Source organism: Pan troglodytes, chromosome 13, assembly GCF_028858775.2.
Source record: "Pan troglodytes isolate AG18354 chromosome 13, NHGRI_mPanTro3-v2.0_pri, whole genome shotgun sequence".
Taxonomy (NCBI): Eukaryota; Metazoa; Chordata; class Mammalia; order Primates; family Hominidae; genus Pan; species Pan troglodytes.
In genome coordinates this window covers 59,721,783-59,741,226 of record NC_072411.2, presented here as the reverse complement: position 1 = coordinate 59,741,226, position 19,444 = coordinate 59,721,783, and the positions used below count along the sequence as shown (strand labels likewise).

Below are 19,444 nucleotides of genomic sequence, written 5' to 3'. Positions count from 1 at the left end.
TCAATGGTAGCTTGATGGGGATAGCATTGAATCTATAAGTTACTTTGGGCAGTGTGGCCATTTTCACAATATTGATTCTATCCATGAGCATGGAATGTTTTTCCATTTGTTTGTGTCCTCTCTTATTTCGCTGAACAGTGGTTTGTAGTTCTCCTTGAAGAGGTCTTTCACATCCCTTGCTAGTTGTATTCCTAGGTATTTTATTCTCTACCCCAGTGGCACCTGGAACATTTTCTGTTATTTAAATGATCTCTACTGGTCTTTGCTTTGATTTTCAAAATAGCATATTTGCCCTTCTGTTTATTGTTTTTTTTTTTGTGAGTTGTAAACATTAATGGAGCTCTTTTACCATCATTTCCTCACCCTCATGCTACACACATATATACATCCTCCCTCTTATAGACTCGTCGTATTTATTCTTAAATTGAACATATACTTATTGAGCACCTACTATGTGCTTGGCACAGCTCTGATTGCCAAGAAAAAGCAGTGAGCAAAACAAGTAAAAATCTCTTCCTTCATATAGCTTTACAGAGTATAATTGTGAGTTCAGTCAATGTTTGCTGTTTATTTTATTGTCACCAAGTAAATATTAATTCGCTAGTGATTACATTTCCTTTCCTATACAGGCATTTTGTCTTCCCTGTAGTCAACCATTTTCTTTTATTTGCAGTTGCTAAGTTTTTAGTGTACTATCATTAATTCCTGACCAAACACTTTCCAAACAGTTCCCCTGGTTTGTTTTAGGTAGGAACCCTGGTTTCTGGTATCTTCCTTATCATTTACTCTGTTGTTTTATTGAAGTGCATCTTCCAGTAAGATCCTTTGTGACCTTTCAGATCTGAAAATGTCTTTATTCTACCTTCACAACTAATTAGTTCTGTATCCCCAGTGGGATATAGAATTCTAGGTTGGACTTTTCTCTTAAAATTTAGAAGATATCACTATATCACCCAGCTTTCCCTGTTGATGGTGAAGTCTTGTGTATCTGATTATCAAATCCTTACAAGTGACATATCTTTTCTCAGCAGAATTTGTAGGATGTTTTTCTTTGAGAGAGCCCTAGTTCTCTCAATCTGGAACTCCTGTTATTTGGATGTTGGGCCTTCTGGGCTGATCTTCTAATGTTTAGAAAATCTCTTCTCTCTTGTTTTCCAGATCTTTATCTTTGCAGTATAGCATAAAGATTAAGAACATTGACTCTACTAAACGATGGTGCAATTATAGTCCTAGTCCTGCTGCTTAGTAGCTGTCTAACTTTGGGCAAGTCACTTTCCTTCTTTAAGCTTTTAGTTTCTTCCTCTTTAAAATGGAGGGTAATTATAGAATAGTACTTATTTCATAGATTTGTTCTGAGGATTGCATGAGTTAATATCTGTAAAGTGCTTGGAACAGTGCCTGGCACTCAGGAATTCTTATGACATTAAATAAAGTTTTACCTTATGACATTGTTATTGTATATTTAATAATATATATGTTATTTCCTAGTATGTGATTTGTCAATATTTTAATTTCCAAAAGTTGTGAAAGGACCTCCTTATTTTACTTTTATTATTTTTATTTTTATTATTTTTAGAGATGGGAGTCTCAGTCTGTGATCCAGGCTGGAGTGTAGTGGTGTGATCACGGCTCACTACAGCCTCAACCACCCAGGCTCTAGTGATCCTCCCACCTCAGTCTGGCGTAACTGGGACTACTGGCATGCACCACCATACTCGGCTAATTTTTTGTATTTTTTGTAGAGATGGGGTGTTGCCATCTTGTCCAGGCTGGTCTCAAACTCCTAGTCTCATGCAGTTCTCCTACCTTGGCCTCCCAAAGTGCTGGGATTATAGCTGTGAGCCACCATGCCCAGCTGTGAAAGGACTTTTTTAAAAAAGATTCTTCTTCTTGTACAGGATGCTGCATCTTCTTGTATCCCTCTGAGAATGTCACAGATTTTTTTAAAGGCTTCTTTAATTCCTTTTTTGTTTCCACTTCTTCAGGATTCTTCTTTTTTCCCCTTTATCTGTTTATTTTAGTTTCTGTGTTCTTCATGAGAGGAATTCCGTAACTAGATGAAGACCCTTGACTGTTCATTCATATTTAAGGGTAAGACACTAGAAAGCTGATTGGAAAAAAGAGTTATGTTCAGGTTCATTATTAAAAATAGTGTGTATCCACCTATGTTTAAAAGTCATCTTGGATAGTTTTTGTTTGTTTGTTTGTAGGTTTTCCCTCTTGGCTAACTTGTTTAATCTTACTCGGTAATCATACTTTTACCTGATAATGTTGACTCATGCATAGCTCAAACTAAAATAGGAAGAGTGTCAGTTTTGTGATGTTCTTGTTCAGTTTTACTGGCATGACTAGTATTACATTTAACCTGCAGTTTGCTTCTATCAATCTTTTTAAGCCAGTTGTCATTCTGTGATGACTAATTTGACCAGAGATAAATACATACTTCGCAACTCCTCATAACTGAATTAAACTTCAGAGCAATTTGTTTTAATACATTGAAAGCAAACAGTTCTTTGGGGAGGGTTACTCTGTTAGCTCTTCTACATTGGGGATCACCCTCTATTTTGTCTGATATATGACACAGTAAGGCTATCAGTGCCCACCCCTGAATTAATATTAGTAATGCTTAAAATCTTTTTTCTAGATATAATATATATAGTATATATATATATATAAATTTCTTCCCATCCCCCAGTGGATCATCTTGTACACCTCCATGATGTATGGACCCCAGAGCCTGCATTTTGGAGACTCTTTCTCATCATCACTGGGTCAACTAATTCAGATCCCAGGCAGTCGGGAGGGTGTAGTTAGAAACTTAGCTGCACATCAGGATTCTCTGGAACTAAGGACCTAAAAATATGGATTCTTTGATAATAATACCAGATATGTAATTCTGGCTAGAGCCTGGGAGATTGTAATTTTTGACTCACCTTAGTGATTCAGAGAAAGTGGTTGCCATCCACATTCATTTTGGAACAAGTGGTAGGGAAAGAACATTAGGTGGAATAAGGAAATTCAAGTTCAAGTATTTCCTTGCCAGATTACTTACATGGATAAGGCACTTGACTTCTCTTCATGTCTCTATTCAGTCAAGTGAAAAGTCTGGGTGAGAAGTGATCTAGCTTAAGGTCTTTTACAGTGCTAGCATTCCATTAGTCACCCACATGGCAGAAGTTGTTTTTTCTTTTTCCCTCGATGGGTTGAAAATTGTTTATTGGAATTAACATTTTCATTGCCCAGGATGTTTGTAACAGAAGATGATCTCTATCCTTATAAAAATGTAAAAATTCAGGTCCAGAGAAAATAATCCCTAAGAGTTAACCAGTATGTCAGTCCACAGTCAGAAATTGAGCCTAAGTTGAATTTAGTGACATCAATCTTTTGTTGTTCAATGGTAGATTTTTAAAAATTGAGAGGCATTGCATATATGGCAGTATAACAGTATAAATTGACAGTAATTGGTCAAGGCAGTGATTTTTGAGCAGGGCCCTGAGTAAGCAAACTATATGGAAGAGCTCAATGGATTCTAGAAAGAAGGAAGAAGAAATATAGAGCCCCAGAGGCTTGGGAGAGGAATGAAAATGTGAGGGTGACTATAATGAGGTTGAAAAGCAGACGAGGTGGAGTTAGAGAAAGCCAGCAAGGGTAGAGAGTTTATGCTTAATGACTAGAAGTAAGCTAGAAAAATACAGGGAGAAATTGTATACCCAACTGGGTATTGATGCAGTATCTCTGAAGTTCAGTTAGGGGCCTGATTAACTCCACAGAAACTATATTGAGGCTTCATCTGCAGAAAGAGGCCTATAAAATACAGAAATCTGACATACAGCCAATCTTTGAGTCTAAGTGACCCTTAACTGCTATACCTCCCAGTAGCAGATTTTTAAACCAGTCAGGAAACCAAATATAACATAATCTCCACCACCAATCCATTTGTTTTGATTACTGTGATTGGCATAGAGCATCTGAAGAAAGAAATTGTACTCTTCGACGACCATCATGACTCATAAAATCCTGTTCCCTCTTTTATCCTTTGTATCCTATATTTCTTACAGTAAAGCAGTTGAATGAATTTTTCATTTGGTTCTTAGAAGAACTACAACTGTACTTTGAAGAAATATGAAGGACTCTGAAGAACTGCGAAGGACTTCATGCCACTGTGGTTGGGTGGTCAAGGTCATGAGATACTCAGAGGATCTCTGCAAGCAACTGCCTGCAGGAAAGCAGCTGCCTTCTTGGGATTTGCTGATTCATTTTGACTTTTTTTTTTAGTTTTTCTCTAGCTTCACTTCCAGCTGTTGCAGACACAAGAGATGAATGTCTGTTTGATCAAGAGGAAAGGAGTAAACTTTGTTCTCTCGTATTATTTCTCTGCATTAGTGAATGTGCTTGCTTCCTAAATCTTCATTAGCAAAGTATCTTCTTATGAAGAAATCTGTTCTGTCCTTGCCACTGGATCCATCTCTACAAAGACTCTAGCAAAAAGTTCTATAGGCACAATCTAATAATATGCAAAAATAAACGCATCTTAAAAAACAGCCTAAATTTATTTTTGTGCTGCTGTTTGGCCAGGAAAAGGGGGAAATGCCATTAGGTGTAATTTATTTTTGACCACTCTCAAAAAGGGCAAAATTGGGGAAGGTGCTAAGAATTTAATAAAAATGTAAATGTGCACCCTGTATGTAGATCAACATGTAAAATTAGAAAAGACAAAGCACTAGATATAAAACATATAACACCTAAATTTCCTCTATTATAAGCATCCTTTTGGTTAGAAAATGGAAAAAAAATCATATACTTTTTTTACGTTGGTAAAATACGTATATTATAATATATACCATTTTAACTCTTTGTAAGTGTATATTTCAGTGGCAGTAAGTACATTCTCTATGTTGTGTAACCACTGCTATTATTTCCAGAATGTTTGTATTCCAAAGAGAAACTACTCATTAAAAAATAATTCACCATTCCCCCTCCTCTTACCCCTGGAACCACTATTCTACTTTGTTTCTATGAATTTGACTATACTAGGTACCTCATATAAGTGGAATTATACAGTATTTGCCCTTTTGTGTCTGGCTTATTTCATTTAATAATGTTTTAAGGTTCGTCTAGGTCATGGATATATTCCTTTTTTAAAAATTGTGGTAAAATATATGTAACATAAAAGTTGCTATCTTAATCATTTTTAATTGTACAGTTCAGTAGTATTAAATACATTCACATTGTTATGAAACCAATATCCAGAACTCCTTTTATCTTGAAAAATGAAACTGGATACTCATTAAACAATAATTATTCATTTCCTTCTACCCCCTAGTCCCTGGCAACCACCATTCTACTTTTACTGTTTTTATGAATTTGACTACTATAGGTATCTCATGTAAGTGGAATCATACAGCGTCTTTTTGTGACTGGCTTATTTCGGTTAGCATAGTGTTAACATAAATTCGTCCATGCTATAGCATATGTCAGAGTTTTCTTCCTTTTTGTGGCTGAACAATATTCCATTGTATGTGTATACCATATTTTGTGTAGTCATTCTGTGGATAGATTTTTGCATTGTTTCCTCATTTGGGCTATTGTAAATAATGCTGACCCAAGACTTTATTTATTTATTTATTTATTTATTTATTTAGAGACAAAGTCTCACTATATTGCCCAGGCTGGAGTGCAGTGTCGTGATCTCAGATCACTGCAACCTCCACCTCCTAGGTTCAAGGGATTCTAGTGCCTCAGCCTCCCAAGTAGCTGGGATTACAGGTTTGTGCCACCATGCCTGGCTAATTTTTGTATTTTTAGTAAAGACGGGATATCACTATGTTGGCCAGGCTGGTCTTGAACTCCTGACCTCAAGTGATCTTCCCACTTCAGCCTCCCAAAGTGCTGAGATTATAGGCGTGAGCCACCGTGCCCGGCCCCTAGACTTTTTAGAGTATATCATACACATACACTATTTACCTCACTCTACTTCCAACATTTGTGTCCAAAGTTGCCTTTCGAATGGAGCATATTATAAACGTCACATGATATAAAAAAATTTAAGTTGTGATTTGTCAGATATGATCAAGTATGGCTTTGTCTTGGTTCAAAAGAGAGAAAGATATGCTAGGGTTAGGAGTTTGGACATTGTTTGAGCAGGAATATGGTAATAGTGGCCATTTATTGGGTACTTACCGTATGGTAGGAACTGCGAGTGCACTTTAGGCTTTCTAATTTGATTCTCATGAATTCCCATCTGTCCTCTGTTACATAGGAAAGAACAAATTCAGAGAGGTTAGAAACTTGCTGAAGATTATACTTTTACTAAATGGCTGAGCTGAGCCTTCACTACCTGGGTCAGTTTGAGTCCAAAGCCTGAGTGCTTAAAAAATGTACTTTCCTCTCTATCAAACGATGATTCCTTTACGTTTGTCATTTTGTAATTTGTAGAACTCAGGATAGACTGGGAAAGTTTGAAGGGAGCTATGATAACAGAGGTCAGACCGAAAGAGGCAATTTCCTGCATCCAGAAGGCAAGGATTATTTCTATAATGTGATTCTGGCTATTTCTGGGGGTTGGAGGGGACCCAAAGAAATCCTCAGGAATCCTCGTGAATAGTTTTTGGTTTTTGTTTTGTTTTTCTGTGAGAAAACCATGCATTTAATAATTCTAGATTTTCTATAGTTGGTTAACAAGAGGCTAAAAATTTTTGTTTATAAAATAGATTTGGATGTGGATAATACAGACATAAGATTTTTGGAAAATGAATGACAAAGGATGATTTGATAACCCTAAAATAAGAACCTGAGCAAGAGGAAAATATAATTTTCCGGGAAGAGTAACAAGGCATACCTGAAACCCTCCAGAAAGTGGGCAGCTTCTTAAAAGTCAGTTTAAATGTAAAAGCTGACTGCATAGTGACTCATGTCTTATTAAAACACAACCCTTATTTATAAAGTTAAGACTCCATGTTGAAATTTTTTCTGTTTTATTGAAAAGACAAGGGCATGTGGGTTTTATGCTACCTATCAGTCTTCCAGGCCTTTGTTCTTCTTCTTTTTTTCTGAGATGGTGTGAGAAGTTGAGAAAAAAGAACTCATCCAGATAATTCCTAGTTACCCAGAGAGGCTGGATGGTAAGTTTTAATTGTTTAAATGCTAATTTTGAAATCTTATGTACTCACCCTTGTAGCTACCATATCCAGTGCTCTTTTTCCTTTGTGTAGATCCATACTTTCATCTTGTGTCATTTTCCTTCCTCCTTTAACATTTCTTATAGTGTGCATCTGCTAATGAATTCTTCCAGCTTATGTATGTCTCAAAGGTCCAGTTGAAAAAAAAAATGTTTTCACTGAGTATAGTGTTTTTGGTTAACAGTTTTTCTTTCAGTACTTTAAATATGTTGTTCCACTGTTTTTTCATTTGCATAGTTTCCTGTGAGAAATCTGCTGCCATTCTTATTTGTCTTCTTTTCTATGTAGCATATCTTTTTGTCCCTCTTGTGACTGGTTTTAAGAGTGTGTTTCTTTTACTGTTTTTGATAATTTGATTATGTTGTGCCTTGGCGTCAGTGTTTTGGAGTTTTCTTTTCTTTCATTTTGCTTGTAGTTGGTGTTTGATATTTTTGGAACTGGGAGTATAAGTCTTTATCAAATTTGGCACATTTTTATTATTTCTTCAAACATCTTTTTTGTTTTTCATCTTCTTTATTTTGGGGACTTTCATTTGGGAGCACAGATATTAGGCTGCTTGAAGTTTTTCCACAGTTCACTGATTATCTGACCTTTTTTTCTAAAAAAAAAAAAGTCTCTTTTCCCTCTATTTTATTTTGGATATTTTTTTTATTGCTGTGTTTTCAAGTTCATTAATGTTTTTCTTCTGCTATGTCCAATTTGCTATTAATCTCATTTAATGTATTTTTCATCTCACATATTGCAGGAGTTTTTTTTTTTTATCTTTAAAGGCTCAAATTGAGTGTTTAAAAAAATATCTTCCATGTCTCCAATTAAAGTTTTGCCTATGTGGAATATAGTTATAATAACTTTTAATGATCTCATTATAGGTTATATTTTCTTGTTTCTTTACAATCTCAGTAACGTTTTATTGGATGCCAGACATTGTGAATATTACCTTACTGGGTGCCAGATATTTTCGTATTTCTATAAATATTCCTAAACTTTGTTCTAGAATACAATTAAGTTACTTGGGAAAGTTTGGTCCTTTTGATTCTTGCTTTTAAGATTTTTTAAGTATTCTTTTTTTATGATTTGTTAGGTAGGACTACAGCAGTGCTCAGCCTAGGAGTAGTTATTCTCCACTGCAAGAACTATTCTATGCAATTTGGCCAGTGCCCCATGAACAATGAGTTTTTCAACCTTACCTGATAGAAACAAAACTATTCCTGGCCCTGTGTGAAGACTAAGGGCAGTTGCTTGTAATCCTTCCAGCTTGTTTCTTCTTCAGTTTTAGATAATTTCTTTTTCTTTTCTTTTCTTTATTTATTTTCTTTTTTGAGACGGAATTTCACTGTTGTTGCCCAGGCTGGAGTGCAATGGCGTGATCTTGGCTTACTGCAACCTCTGCCTCCTGGGTACAAGCGATTCTACTGCCTCAGCCTCCCAAGTAGCTGGGATTACAGGCGCCCACCACAACACCTGGCTATTTTTTTTTGTATTTTTAGTAGAGATGGGGTTTCACCACGTTGGCCAGGCTGATCTCGAACTCCTGACCTCAGGTGATCCACCCACCTTGGCCTCCCAAAGTGCTGGGATTACAGGCATGAGCCACCAAGCCTGTTTTAGATAATTTCTTCACACACATACTGATTAGTGCCCAGGTGAATACTGTGCATACAATTATAGGCCTTTGCCTCCAGAAAGTCCCATTTGAAATCTTTATATTGTTTTGAGTGATACTAAGTGATTACTTTTTCAGATTTTGAGTCGACACCTTAGGGCAGTGGTTCCCAACGTGTGGTTGCTAGTCAATGGTATCAGTATCACCTGGGAATTTAATACAAATGCAAATTATTAGGTCACAATTCAGACCTACAGAATTGGAAACTCAGGGTGAGGAGGCATAATGTAGAGCCAACAATATGTCTATTAACAAACCCTCTGGATAAATCTGTTAAGTGCTAAAGTTTGAGAACCAGTGCTTTAGAATCATAGTTTGAGTAAGTGGGGGAAGGAGTCTTAGGAGACATTTTAAGTGCCCTTGAATCCTTGTAATCAGGCAGCTGTCAATCTCACCTGCACCCAGGTTGGCCCTAATCAGGCAGATGATTGAAGAAGACAGGAGTTACTTAAGCTGAAGAGAATATAGGGAATAGAAAACATCTTCTTGGAAAGTTTTTTGGTTAGAAAAATTCTTTCCAAATCCTCTCCCAGCTCATAGCAGAGGGAGTTTGGGAGATACGAGAAAGTTCAGCACTAACAGTAACTAATTCTATTGTGCATGTAGTTTTCAAGGCAAATAAGCTAAGGGACTGCCCAGGGACCATGTCCCTAGCCTTTGAGATTTCTTAGTTCCTGGTGCCATGTCTGGTCAACAGGCTATTGGCTCCACAGGGGGAAGTTGGCAGCATCAATAAAGAGGAGAGGAGTCCATGCCATAGGGCAGCATGTATTGGACAAGAGTTGCAAAAATGTTGGGCAAAAGCATTTTTCCTGAGAAAAATGGCCATTTAACAGCAGTGGGCCAGGTTCCCAGACAGGCAGATTTGTCTGAAAGGACTCACTCTCGCCTCTTGATCTGTCTCCCTTGGCCACATGATGGCCCCTCCTCTCCTCTCTGTCATTCAAGGATGAGACAAGAAGAACAGAGAAAAGGAGACAAAAGTTACTACTCTCTTTATTTCTGTAAATAGTTTCTTTCTTTCTTCCCACAGGGTAAAATTATTCGCTTTAAAATAATGGGGCTCTCTGGCCGGGCGCGGTGGCTCACGCCTGTAATCCTAGCACTTTGGGAGGCCGAGGCAGGCGGATCACGAGGTCAGGAGGTCGAGACATCCTGGCTAACACGGTGAAACCCCGTCTCTACTAAAAAATACAAAAAATTAGCCGGGCGTGGTGGCAAGCTCCTGTAGTCCCAGCTACTTGGGAGGCTGAGGCAGGAGAATGGCGCGAACCCGGGAGGCGGAGCTTGCAGTGAGCCGAGATCGCGCCTCTGCACTCCAGCCTGGGTAACAGAACGAGACTCCGTCTCAAAATAAAAAATAAAAAATAAAAAAAAATGGGGCTGTCCTTGGACAGACGCTAATTTGGGAAGGAAAGATTGGTAACCTGAGAAACACCTTGTATAATGCAAGAAAGTGATGTAATATATGTAAAAAGAAAAAGAAACTGATTTTGCTATTGGCTGGATGACATACGCATCCCCAATTGATATAATTGCCCCAAAGTTGAAGTATTTAGGAACTGAATAAATAGCTACCATATATCATTCCCCCATAGAGCTGTTGACTCCCCTAGCTGGTGCTCATTTACCCTCATTCTAGGCTCAGCCTGGCCACTCCCAAGGCTATGGTGTCAGTGCAGATTGAACTGTCCTCATTCGTTCACATACTTCATTTTTCTATAATCGTCTATGATGATCTACTAAGAGCCAAGCCTGTAGGAGGTACAGGAGACAAAAAACAAGAAGTATCCTTGCTGCTTTCAAAGGAGACAGCCATGCAAAAATGCAAAGGATACTCTCCGTGTATCAGGAGTGAGCCAGGGGCTCTTTATTGCTTTGGCAAGGTATGTACAGCCTCTTTTGCCTGGGTACAGTCACTGAACTCTGCGCATGTTCCCTGTAACCAAGTCTGCCTTCATCTCTTGTCCTCACATTCCCTCACCTCACCACCACCATAATCAAGTTCTTACCTTAGAGCCCTGTCTTAAAGGTTACTATAGTATGATCATTGTGATTTAATGACTAATATTAATAAGCCATTTGATATATGCCAGCAATCTCTAAGGGCTTACCATTAATTCATCCAATACCTCAACTCATTTAATTCTCACAACAACCCGATGAGAGACTATCTCCATTTGCAGATGAGGAAGTTGAGGTATAGAGAATTTAGATAATCCTCATTCCTGCCTTGCAGCGACAGTCTCCTCTGGTTGTTGGAGTTTGGGGACATGCAGATTTCCATGTCTAAATGTATATTTCTTGTTCTGGAAGCACTCAGTGTCTGCCTAGAAGAACACTAGTTGCAAACAAGAAACTGTACCTTAGCTAGGTCCTGGTGTATATTTTATTATATCTGGCTTGTTTGTCTTTATTACACCTGGGTGGTTCTTATAGAATGTGAGTCACTTGATAGCAAGAATCATTTGGGATGTACTTGATACCTAATAAATATTATTTTTTTCTCCCTTCATAGTAGATACTGAATGAAGGTGTCATAAATGCTGCTGGACCTTCCTATAGTACCAGCGTTACTTGGCAGCTTTGTCTGGTTCAGCGCTCTTACATTTAAATGAATCAGGTAGGCTAAGGGTAAGACAAGAGGGAGTGGTGGGGCCTAAGACACACTGGAGAGTATATGTCTAATTAATGGAGGTAGCTGCTGTTCACTTCCAGCTAATTGCTGCCATGCAAAAATGATGACCCCATGTTGCCAAATTTTCTAGTTGTTCAAGATAAGTCAGGAATCTGGATTATTACGTAAAATTTGCCTATTTTTAAAAACACTGTGCTGATCCCAGAAAATCCAAGGTCCAATTTGTTTTTTCTTTTTTTTCTTTTCTTTCTTTTTTTTTGGAGACAGAGTCTCATTCTGTCACCCAGGCTGGAGTGCAATGGCACAGTCTCAGCTCACTGCAACCTCTGCCTCCTGGGTTCAAGCGATTCTCCTGCCTCAGCCTCCCGAGTAGCTGGGACTACAGGCATGTGCCACCATGCCCGACTAATTTTTGTATTTTTAGTAGAGACAGGGTTTCACTATGTTGGCCAGGCTGGTCTCCAACTCCTGACCTCATGATCCACCTGCCTCGGCCTCCCAAAGTGCTGGGATTACAGGCGTGAGCCACTGCACCCAGCCCCGAGGTCCAAATTTTTTATATGAATTCCACATGTTTTACTTTGTAAGAAAGGTAAATCACAGTTCTGTTTTTTAGATGATTTGTTATATAAAGACACACAGACAAATTGAGCACTCAGAAATAGTAGTTTATGATGATATCCAGTAACAGACCAGATCAGATGAAGCAGTCATGAAGCCAGTAAATGGGATGCATTCAGATGAATCAACTTACAGGCAAAGATTTCAAAAGGAGAGAGAATGAGGTAGAGAAAGATGGAGACCAATGAGAACAGCTCTGGAATGATGGGGAAAATCTAGAAAATCTCCACATTGCCCAAACAGGGCATTCTTTCATTAAAGTGGCTGTTCATAGGATATAGCTAAGAAAGTGTGATGCTTTGTCATTGTGGTGTCAAAATGGCAGGGTGGCAACTTTATCTGTTTTCTAGTTAGAGGGAATGTCTTTGTTGAGTTGCTTCTTGGGGCATCTGCTGCTTTGTGGAAATGTTTTCTAGAAACTCCTTTTGCCTGCAATCACACCCGTAATCATGATTAATGTTTACTACAAGCCCACAACAGTACACAAGGTTTGAAAGAATAGTGTTTCAAAAGGATGATTTTGAAAATATCATACATTCATATGAAATGTGTTAAGATTGTTTTGGAGGATGGCACCATCTTCAGGAGAATGAGAAGCATTTGCTGATTCTCTGTTTCTGCAACACCTGTTATGCACTAGGCATGGTCATAAGTAACTTTTCCTGAGGAACAACAGGTAAGAAGAAATAAAAGTTGTGCTGTCTATATTTTCAGAAATGTACAATTGGCTTGGGAAGAAAACACAGCCAGCCACAGGGGAGCAAGCTCAAAGAAGTTGCAAAACGAGAAGGAGGAGATGAGAGAAATCAGAGAAGGAAGCAAGCATTCTGACTTTTGACTGAGAGTCTCTGCCAGTTTTGCCTCACATATGAACACTTATTTACTTTGCACACTATTGCAATCTGTAATATTGCAAAACATAAAGTCAAATATTCTTCCCTTGTTTTAATACTCAACAAGACCTCAGCCTTATTAGCTTTTACCAATTATTATGAAAACTTAATATGGCCTCCAAGTAACATCATTCTCAGACCATATTCCCAATTGTGAATATTGTCCCTAGATTGGACCTAGGTTAAAACATTAGATGTTAGTATCAAAAAGGAGAATTATAACCAAATAAAAACCAGAAAGATCCCACATCTTAGAAATGAAGATGTTCATCTGTGTAAGCACATAGCTTTATAGTAAAATCTGTAGCTACCATACAGGAGATGAACTATAATGACTCTCTTTATATCTCTACCTATCTGTCTATATATTTGCTATAACGTATATTAAGATAAATAACTGACCAACATATAAATATATAAATGGGAATTTTAAATTCACTTTCACATCTAATTCACAAAAATACAAAATGAAAATTAATTTTATGCTTTACAAAGTTTATTGCCAATGGTATTTTTAAGACTGTAAACACCATTTGTAGTAAGCAGACTAATATCTTCCCTCAAAGATGTCCCCATTCTAATTCCCAGAACTGTTACATGGCAATATGTTAGGTTACATGGCATGGCAAAGGGGAATTAAGGGTCCAAATGGAATTAAGACTGCTAATCAGCTAAATTTATTTTGTTTTTATTTATTTATTATTATTTTTTTTAATGAGATGGAGTTTTGCTCTTGTTGCCCAGGCTGGAGTGCAATGGCACGATCTCGGCTCACCGCAACCTCCACCTCTTGGGTTCAAGCGATTCTCCTGACTCAGTCTCCCAAGTAGCTGGGATTACAGGCATGTGCCACCATGCCCAGCTAATTTTGTATTGTTAGTAGAGACTGGGTTTCTCAATGTTGGTCAGGCTGGTCTCGAACTCCCTACCCCAGGTGATCCGCCTGCCTCGGCCTCCCAAAGTGCTGGGATTACAGGCATGAGCCACTGCACCTGGCCTAATCAGCTAAATTTAAAATAGGGGGATTATCCTGGATTATTCACAGGGACCGTATGGATCACAAAGGTCCTTAAAATTGGAAGGAGACAGAAGAGAGAGTCAGAGGGAGATCTGACTATGAAAGAAAGGCATGGGAGATGCAATGTTTCCAGCTTTGTAGATGGAGGAAGCAGGTCTCTAGAGGTTGTAGTATGCAAGAAAACATCCTCTCCTAGAGCCTCCAGAAAGGACTGCAATGCTGCCAACACCTTGTTATTTTGCCCAACCTGTGCTGAGCTTCTGACCTACGGAATTGTAGGATAATAAGTTTGTGTTATTGTAAGTGAATAAATTTTTGATAGTTTGTTATGGCAGTGAGTAGAAAATTAATACACCTTAAAATTAGTCAATTTTGTCAAATTAGACTTGTTTTCAAGTGTTAATAAAATTCACCTAAAACACAGTAGATTTCTGCTTCTGACTCTGAGAAAGTATTTAATAATAAAGTTCAAAATTAGCCTTTTGCCATAAATAGGAAACTGGACGAAATATATGAAAAGCCAGTTTTAAACATCAGACAGGACTGTGATGTTCTAAGGAAGGAAAACAAATGAAGTAAGCCTTATAATCGTACCCACTTCCTGCCTTAGAAAGCAGAACGTCAAATGAGGTAAGCCTTACAAATCAGGTAAGCCCACATGCACCATATTTCTATAATATATATTTCTATAATATAGAAATGGAGAAATCAAAATATGTTCATAATATTGCTGAGTTGAGGAGATTGGAGAAACCAAGGCAGCCAGAATTTGTGAGGCAACAATAATGGTGAAGAAGGAGCTATGCAGAGAAAGGGCACCAGAAATGCTTATAGGGATGCGCTTGAACCTTTGGGTAAATAACAATTTATACATGTTTAGGCTAAAACCCCAAGAGACTAGACAATAAAAACTGCTAAGGAATAAATGATCATAGGGGAGCTATAAGCCCAATAATTCCCTAAGCTTTGTTCACAACAACCAGCATGAAGAATCTTCATTGAATACATGAAACATTCCATAGACATTCCAAAAGGGTTAAACCCTAGTAGCAGGGCTAAATTAACCATAGAATAAAGGGTCTTGTGGGATTACTCTAAAGAATAAAAACAAGCATTCTAATTAGCAAACTGTTTCACAAATAAATATTCTTCAAGTCAGAGTTCAGAATTCTTTAAAGATCTCACACTCAGCAATGTAAAATTTACAAAGTCTAGCATAAAGTAAAAAATTACACATACAAAGAAACAGGAAAATGTGATCTGTTACCCAAGGAACAGGATAATGTGATCTGTTACCCAAGGAACAGGATAATGTGATCCATTACCAAGAAAAAATCAGAAATCTATATAGACCAAGAAATGGCAGAGATGATGGAATTATGAGGCACGGATGCTAAATCAGCTATTCTAAATATGTCTGATTTGTTTGTGAATTTAAAAGAAAATGTGAACCTAATGAGAGAGAGGAAAGAACAAAACAAAACTTCTAAAGATGAAAACTACAATATATAAAATGAAAAATGTACAGGCTAGGATAGCAGCAGATTAGACAGTAAAAATAAAAGTCAGCAGACTTGAAGACATAACAATAAAATAACATGAGAGAAGTCCAGAGAGGAAAAAAATACTGGAGACCATGAAGAGAGCCTCAGTGATTTTGAAACAAGTAGTCTAACATACCTATCATTGATGTCCCAGAATGCAAGCAGAAGAAAGAAAATTATTTGAAGGAATAATGACTAAAAATTTTACAAATATATGAATGCTATATACATACATATCTAAGAAGCTCAAAAAACCCTAAGAAATCAAATGAACACAAAACCCAATAAACAGTAATAAAACCACACACCACCATGTGTCATGAGCAAATTGCTAAAATTCAGTGATAAGAAAGCACATTAAAAGTGGCTAGAGGCTGGGCGCTGTGGCTTACGCCTGTAATCCCAGCACTTTGGGAGGTCAAGGCAGGCAGATCACCAGAGGCTGGGAGTTCGAGGCTAGCCTGACCAACATGGAGAAACCCCATCTCTACTAAAAATACAAAATTAGCTGGGCATGGTGGTGCATGCCTGTAATCCCAGCTACTCAGGAGGCTGAGTCAGGAGAATTGCTTGAACCTGGGAAGTGGACGTTGTGGTGATCTCACCAGGATGTGGTGAGATCGTGCCATTGCACTCCAGCCTGGGTAACAAGAGTGAAACTCTGTCACACACACAAAAAAAAGTGGCTAAAGAAAAAACAAACCAAAACATTATGTGCAGGGGAACAAAGATTAGAATTAATGAAGGCTTCTTTTTAGAAGAAGCATGGGTTAGAAACCGTGCAAGCCAGAAGTCATTGGAATGACATTTTTAAAGTGGTGGATGAAAAACCATGTCAACCTAGAATTCTATACCCAGTGAAAATTCCTTCACAAATGAAGTTAAAATAGGGCTTTTTCAGATAAAACAAAGCTGAAAGAATTAATTAGCAGCAGCTTACATTACAAAAAGCTTTAAAGAAGTTCTTCAGGCCAAAGGAAATGAGACCCAGTGGAAACCTGGATATACAAAGGAATGAAGAGCACTGGAAAAGGTAAATAAAATATATTGGTTAATATAAAAGACTTTGTCATTTAAAAATTTCTTTACAGATGGTTGACTAAAGCAGAATACCACAATGTATAATTGAGTATATAACATGTATAGAGATAAAATATATGACACAACAACAGGAGAAAAATGGAGATAAACTCTTGCGTATGTACATATACATGAAGGGATTAATATGATTTGGAAATACTCTATCATAAGTTAAAAATTCATGTTATATATGCTAACCACTAAAAAACACAAAAACCCAACCTCCCAGAAATATAGCTTAAAAGCCAATAGCAGAACTAAAATGAAACTCCAAAACATTATCCAAAAGAGAGAAGAAAAAGAGGGAAAAAAGAATGAAACCCAAATGAAACAAATAGAAAAAATTAGCAAAATGGTAATTTTTAAATCAATAATTACATTAAAGGTAAATGATCTAAATCTAAATGGTTTAAATGTTCCAATTAAAAAAAGCAAGACTCAATTTTATGCTGCCTGTAAGAAACTCACTTTAAATACAAAGATACAGATCAGATAAAAGTAAAAGCATAGAAAAAGATATATCATCTAGGTTTTATTGAGAACAAAACTGGTGCCATATTATTAATATTAAACAGTGGATTTAGGGCAAGGAGTATATCCAGAGATAAAGAAGGACTTTTCACAAAGGGTCAGTTCATCAGAAGACATAAAAATATCATAAATGTGGATAGACCTAATAACAGAGGTTTAAAGAATTAAAAAGAGGAGTAACAAATCTATAGTTATAATTGGACTTTTCAATATTCTTCTCTTGGTAATTGTGAGAACAAAGAGACTTACAGAATTTAAACAACTTTATCAACAAACTTAACCCAATTGCCATTACAGAACTCTCCAATCATCAATTGTAGAACACACAGTCTTTTCAGTACACATGGAACATTCACCAAAAGAGACAACATTCTGGGCCGTAAAAGAAGTCTTAATAGATTCAAAATAATTGAAATGATACAGCTTATGTTCCTTGACCACCCATAGAGTTAAATCCAAAACAAAAAGAAAATTAGAATATTACTGATAATAGTTTGTATATTTGTCCCCTGCAAATCTTATGTCAAAATGTAACGGGAGGTGGTGACTAGTGGTTGGTTTTGGGTCATGGAAGCAGATCCTTCATGAATGCCTTGGTGCCCTCCCTGCAGTAATGAGTCAGTTCTTGCTCTGTTAATTCATGTGAGTTCTGATTCTTAAAAAGAGCCTGGCACCTCCTCCTCTCTTGCTCACTCTCTTGCCATGTGACACTACTGCTCCTCCTTTGCCTTCCATCATGATTGTAAGCTTCCTAAGGCCTTCAACAGAAGCAGATGTTGCTGTCATGCCTTTTGTGCGGCCTGCAAAACCGTGAGCCATATAAACCTCTTTCCTTTATAAATTACCCAGCTTCAGGTATTCCTTTATAGCAACACAAATGACTAACACAATTACCAAAATTTGAATTGAACAACCAAGTAACTAATAAATCAAAGAAGAAATCACAAGAGAGAGTAGAAAATATTGTGCACAGGCCAGGCATGCTGGCTCACACCTGTAATCCTAGCACTTTGGGAAGCTGAGACAGGCAGATCACCTGAGGTCAGGAATTCAAGACCAGCCTGGCCAACATGGTGAAAAGCAAATTAAATCCAAAATAAAAAATAAAGGAAATAAATATAAGAGCAGAAATCAGTAAAATAAAATGAACAAACAAAATGAAAATATCTGCTGTTTTGAAAAGCTCAATAAAATGTATAACATTTAAAAAATGTATGAAATTGATAGTTCATGACTATCAAGAAAAAAGTAAGACACAAATTATCAGTATCAGGAATGCAAGAAGGAATATCATTAGAGATCCTACAGACATTCAAATGATAGTAAGAAAATATGAATACACTTATGCCAATAAATATGGTAACTAAAGTGAAATGAACAAATTCCTTGGAAGACACAAATGTGCCTGGCTTGTTTCATTTAAGATAATGACCTGCAGTTCCCTCCATGTTGTTGCAAAAGACATGATTTCATTCTCTTTTAAGGCTAAATAGCATCCCATTGTGTATATATACCAACTTTTCTTTAACGTTTGTACATTTATGGACACAGGTTGATTCATGTCTTTGCTATTGTGGATAGTGCTGCAATAAGCATACAAGTGCAGGTAACATTTTGATATATAGATTTCTTTTTCTTTGAGTAGAGGCCTAGTGGTGGGATTGCTGCATTGAATGATAGCTATATTTTTTGTTCTTTGAAAAATCTCTATACTGTTTTCTATATAGGCTGTATTAATTTACATTCCCACCAACAGTGTATAAGAGTTCCCTTTTCTCTGCATCCTTACCGACATGTTATTTTTTGTCTTTTTAATAGTAGCCATTCTGATTAGGATAAAATAACATCTCATTGTGGTTTTGATTGGCATTTCTCTGATGATTAGTGATATTGAGCAGAGTTGAATATATCGGCCATTTTTATGTCTTCTTTTGCAAAATGTCCATTTGTTTCCTTCGCCCACATTTTAATGGGATTATTTGGGAGTTTTGTGGAGTTGAGTTCCTTCTATATTCTGGATGTTAGTCCCTGTCAGATGAATAGTTTGCAAATATTTTATCCTATTCAACAGGTTGTCTCTTCACTCTGTTGACTGTTTCTTTTGATGTGCAAACACTTTTTAGTTTAAGTCCCATTTTTTGATTTTGTTTTTGTTTCCTGTGTTTTTGTGGTCATAGTCGTAAATTCTTTGCCTAGACCAATGTCCAGAAGAGTTTTTCCTAGGTTTTCTTCTAGTATTTTTATAGTTTTTATATCTAATGTTTAAGTCTTTAATCCA

General features: G+C 37.1%; 1 long non-coding RNA gene across 1 annotated transcript; it reads left to right on the top strand.

Moving 5' to 3' along the window:
• The first annotated feature begins 6,435 nt into the window (after positions 1-6,435).
• Positions 6,436-14,434, top strand: LOC134807985 (uncharacterized). Its single transcript, XR_010149763.1, has 3 exons — positions 6,436-7,121; positions 11,360-11,464; positions 12,815-14,434. It is a non-coding gene; the product is annotated as an uncharacterized LOC134807985 (long non-coding RNA).
• Positions 14,435-19,444: the final 5,010 nt, after the last annotated feature.